At 28.6% G+C, this 5,830-nt stretch overlaps 1 long non-coding RNA gene across 1 annotated transcript; it reads left to right on the forward strand.

Annotated features, from left to right (window-relative positions):
* Window positions 1-1,114: 1,114 nt before the first annotated feature.
* On the forward strand, window positions 1,115-2,254 carry LOC104894158 (uncharacterized). The gene is made up of 2 exons (XR_790189.4): window positions 1,115-1,691; window positions 2,157-2,254. It is a non-coding gene; the product is annotated as an uncharacterized LOC104894158 (long non-coding RNA).
* Window positions 2,255-5,830: the final 3,576 nt, after the last annotated feature.

The raw sequence follows: 5,830 nt of genomic DNA on the forward strand, positions 1-5,830 counted from the left end.
ATATTTGTACCTTTTAAATGTTGAGATTTCCTTAATATATTTTAATGGGAATGGAAAAAAAATACATATCAAATTTGGAAAACAATACCTATTTGTTCTACATCATTGTTTATTTTTTTAAAATATAGACACATTCGTTCAAACCCAGCACTAACAAATAAACTAAATCCAGTTCTTCATTTTTCTTTTCTAATATCTCTATTATATATGAGAACACTTGAGGAATTTGGTTAACACCCTTTTTGACCAATATATCCTATCTACAATATAAAACTACAACACTTACAACTCTATTAGTTTGAAAATAAAAATACGAATAAAAAATTTAGAAATTGTGTAGTATAGGGTTTGATCTTGAGACCTCAAATACATATACTAAAGTCTTAACCATTATATTAAGTTGTATTTAGTGTTATTATCATAAAGTATTATATTAATAAGTTAATTTTATTCTTACCCGGGATATAGCCCGGGCCTAATAACTAGTTTATCTTAAAAAACCGCTAATTGTAGTAGCGGTTTTCTGAACTAAATAAAAAATATGGTTTTGTGTCTGCAAACTACGTATACAACATTACAACACCGAGAGAAATATTTTTCGATCTAACGTAAAGTAAGAATATTTTCTTGATCTAATATTATTTGGGGAAAAGTTCGATTTGGGGGGGGGGGGGGGGGGGGGGGGGGGGGGGGGGGGGGGTATTGGAGAGGAAGACGAAGATTTGGAGTTTGTTGTTCCTCAATATTCTTACAAACTCACGGCCGCAGATTTCTAGTTTCTTCTTCATTTAATTCCTTTTTAAAAAATAGCTGAACACATTTATGGACCTCGAGCGGGCTCCTTGAGCCATCAATTTCGGCAGATACGCACATGGTAGTAAGATTTTATATTATGTGTCAGGTTTGATCACCTTATTTTTCATCTTTATAAGAAAATAAGTTTAGATAAAGTATAATAAGATCTACAATAAGTTTAAATATTTTCATTTTAAAAAATAAACAAAAATTAGCTTTGACACACCTACAAAAAAAGATGTACGTATTACTTCTTCCGTCTTTTTTTTGTTGCTATATTTTACCATTTAGATATGCCTCTTTTTAATTGCTACACTTACTTGCCAATTATTTCTACTTTTAGTGTGTGGTATTCATATATTATTTATCTTTATACCCTTTTATTGTTTTCATAATACAAAAATACAATTAATTTATACTTTATTACTCTATTTTTTAATAATTCCACATATTTCCTTAATTTATGTGCTAAAAAAAACGGAGGGTGTAGCTGGTAACCAAAATCTTGAGGAAAAATATCAAACTTTGAGAAGATTTTTCTTGGGTGACCTTAACTTTAACTTATGTCGGTCATTTTTTTTGGTTCAGAAGTTCCATTATAGCCACATGTCGAAAAATCTAAAATGCAATTATTTGATCTTAAGGCTGCTAGTGTCAAGTCTAGTCACTTAGTAACTTCTAGGCACCAAGACAAGTCCGTAGGGTTCCACCTTCGGGCGTATATCCTTTTAAATTGAGAACATATTCTCCTATAAATAGCCTTTCATTTGTGTTAGTTTGCATAACAAAATTACATTAGTATTTTAATTAGTTAAAGTTCATTGCGCATAATATGAAACAGTCAATGAAGCCCGTTGTTGCTTTTTTCCTTGTGTTCTTGATTGTCCTGACAACAGGTTCATATCTTACTAGATCTTCTTTGTGATATTAATATTTATGGTACCAAATTAATGCTATATAGCTGTTTGATTTTTAGGAGTAGTTTTTTCTTTAATCACTTACAAAGAACTTGAATTACAATATACTATAAACTAAAAAATTTCATCTAGGATACTATTATAAATTTAAGTATACATATTAGTGCACACTTTGTATCATACTTTCTTTACACGTGTTTATTTATTTACTCACTTTCGGTTTAATTTTCTTCTATTAGTTTCTAAATTGTTGATTCAAAATACATGAGCATGGTCTTGATTTACGTCGTTTATCCTACTCCAAACTAAAATAAAATAAATAAATAAAAGTTGGAAGTAAAATTTAGTTTCCATGTATTTTGTAATATTTTCATACATATTATCAATTTCAATTTTCTTACACAATTTTTGTGTTTATTGTTTTCTATCTTGATGGGAAAGAAGATGTTGGTACAAGAGTAGCTGAAGCAAGGACATGTATGACTCCAAGTCACCAGTTCAGGGGAATATGCGTTAGTAGTAGAAATTGTGAATCTGCTTGCCACACTGAGAGATTTCCTGGAGGAACGTGTCAAGGCTTTCGTAGAAGATGCATGTGCACTAGGCCTTGCGCATAGGTGGTTCGACTTATCTACGTCAAGCCTTGCGCATAAGTGGTTTAATTTGCCTTCTCAAGTTTTAGCATAAAATAAATGTTTCTAGACACAATGTGAAGTACCTAATGCTCAATCACTATGCTACAATATATATTTATAATGTACGCTAGTGATTTTATATGTTGTTAATTAGGTGCAATTGAAGTGTATGGTGTGAAACTCTAATGTATAGCACCTTGCTATACATCTATATAAGTTTATGTTTGTGAAATTATCCTTCTTGATTATTTTCTTTTCCGAAAAAGTTTGATGTGTGTATTGATATAACAAACTTGCTACCTAAATTTTTTCAAAAGGGTCTGGGAGATAAACCTTTTAGGAAGGATTTTCCGAGATAAAGAATCAACAAACTTAAACCAGCAGGCTAATAGAATTTAGCTACAAAATATAATTCATCATAGCTACAAATTGTACTTCTTAGTATCCGTTCCGCATCAATGTAAGTTTTTAGTTTTTAGTTTTATAAATATAAAAGTCATATGATATAAAGGAGATGATAAACTTAAAATTAGTCATATTAATACTAGATATGTCAATTTTGAAAACTGACAATTGAAAACTACTTTTCCTGGTTTTTGTATTTTTGTATTTCAGTTTTAGAAAAACTGAAAACTAAAAACAAAAAGCGATAACGAACGAGCTCTTAGTTGTGCACTTGTGGTTAATTAATTTGCTGACTGTAGTTGAAACCCCATTTAGAAAGCTTGCAATTACTCCCTCCGTTTCATTTTAATTTACAAACTTTGACATTTTACACTATTCACAAATTTCACTTTGACCATCATTTGTGATTTATACACCGATCAAAATATAATCATGTGGGATCTTGTTAGATTCATCATAACATGTATTTTATAAATATGTATTTTTTATAATTTTTACAAATTAAAACTAAAGATATATGTCCTCAAAATTTTGCATTGACATGCATGAAAAGTGTAAGCTAGATGTGTAGATTAAAATAAAACGGATGGAGTACTTCTTTAGTCACTGAAGGTCTAAGTATTCCTTTTAGAGATGAAATTATGGTTTAAGTATTTTTCATATGCTGCGGTTTTGCCTCACAATTGATGTGGACATGTGGTGGTGGAATACAACCAAATTGATGTGAGGCAAGACAATGTATGTGGTGGAGTTTAGATTAAAAGCAGATAAGATAATAGGTCTCACATAGAGGAGTGGGGCGAGTGAGAAAGTAAGATAGTGGAAAGTAACGAGGAGTGACAAATTTAATAGAGACTTCTCTACCATTATAAATTTTGCCTCATAGTGTTCATAAAAAAATCGAAATCAAAAAATCATATCGAAATATCGAAAAATCGGTCTAAATGTGTAATTATCGTAATGATAAAAAAAAGTTTCAACAACGGTTACCGAACTGAAAAAATTAACAGTTAAACAATATTGTTATGATTTTTGAGTGAACGGTTAACTGCAATATTATTTTTCTCTATTTAATTGTTGTAAAATATTTTCAAAAAATTACATTAATTCTAATATTTGTTCCTAAATTACAACAATTAGGAAAAGTATGTAATTACATGAAAACTAAATTACAACAATTAGGAAAAGTATATATGTAATTACATGGAAACTCTAGTACTAATATAAACACTATAATTAGGAAATAAAGTGAATTATTAGTGTTAGTTATATTTTTCAATGGATTTATTATCCACTTTATAATTCATTTTATATTAGAGTATACATAATATTCAAATATGTGCACAAAAAATTGAAAATGTATAGTACATAAAGTAAAACATAATAGTATAAATTAAATAACGGTTAATGATCAACCGAAAAATCGTACCGGAAAACCGATTAACTGCTTAAGCAGTAACCGGTCTAAATGGTCATGATTAGCAAAAAGAGCGAACCGAAATGTTGTTTCGGGACGGTTACCCACCCATGAACACCCCTACATAAATATGGTGGAACTTTTCTTATTTTTTATGGACTTTTCAAAATTCAACTTTTTAAAAATTAAGTAAAAATAAGTTGATAGAATCATACCCTAAAGTATACCTCAGTCATAATTTCCATACAACATAATATCTTGGAATCACGTAACTTATTTAAGCAACCTCTAGGGTTGTCTTGTTCGAATTGCTAGATTGGTTTGCAAAAAGAAAGGTATTTGATAGACTGGTAATTAATCATCATAGACAACTTAGTATAAACTAATAGGGTTTCTTTGACAAATTGATATAAGTGAAGAGGGGGAAAACCAAATTTCCAAGTCCCAAGAAAGACAACATCTCAACTTTCCTAAAAAAAATAATATAAAAAAGGTCACAAAACCACAAGCAAACGTATTACTCCCTCCAGTCTTTATTAAAATTTTAATTAAACTACCACAATGATTATATATTATATACTTGTATTAATGTCTATTATTTTATTAAATATTTGATTTTCTACTAGTGCTTTATAAAATCAAAACAAGACTATTATATATATTAGTGGTGAAAGTTATGTATATGCAAATATATAAATAGTAATTTTTTTTTTGTTAAATTAATTATCATAAGAGATAATTAATAATAATTATTTCTTTAAAGGAAGAATTTTAATAATTATTACTTCATAATAAATTTTGAGGGGTAGTACTTACGTTAGGGGTAATATTTATGTTATTAATTGTCAAATCTTTTGTCTAACAAGGTCAAATAAGTTTTAATCAGGTCCAATAAGGTCTAATAAGTTTCAATCAGGTGCAATAAGGTCTAATAAATTTCCATCAGGTCAATAAGTTCCAATCATGTCCAATACGTTCCAATCTGGTTCAATAAGATCCAATAAGTTGAATCAGGTCCAATCAGTTTTAATAAGTTCTAATAAGTTCAGTTCAGGTTCAATAATAAGTTCAGTTCAGATAAGTTCAAATAAGTTCAGGGCCAATAAGTTGAACAGAACGCACCCTTAGTTTACCAAAAAATTTTGGAAACTTTTGAAATGAGACTACTAACTTTCCATTACAAATACATTCAATTTTAAAATAAAATAATAGTTTATTTGTCTTTTTATGTCCCACAATATTGTTTCTGTTAAAACTCTGTGCAAAAGAAACGGGCAAAATAATAAAGATCGGAGAGAGTACATTATATGAAAACATTAACTATTATAATCAACATCATCAATCTTAACTATTTTTTTTAAATCCCAAATTTAATATTAAACTTATTATGACGACTTATCTGAACTTATTAAAAACTTGACGATATTTGTATTGTTAGATTTATTTGAATTTATCTTATTTTACTTAATTTTTTTTTTATAAAATAAGTTCAACTTTACAATTCTTATTTTTTTAAAAAAAGATTCAAAACAAACTATCGGTTTTTCTTCTTATCCGTTTCATAATCTTATTCCTCTTTTCCATTCCAATAGATGTTATCTACTGTATTTTTAAGCAGAATTTAATATAATTTTGCACGCATTATGCATCATGTACATAAA

This window comes from Beta vulgaris, chromosome 5 (genome assembly GCF_026745355.1).
Source record: "Beta vulgaris subsp. vulgaris cultivar EL10 chromosome 5, EL10.2, whole genome shotgun sequence".
NCBI classification, from domain to species: domain Eukaryota; kingdom Viridiplantae; phylum Streptophyta; class Magnoliopsida; order Caryophyllales; family Amaranthaceae; genus Beta; species Beta vulgaris.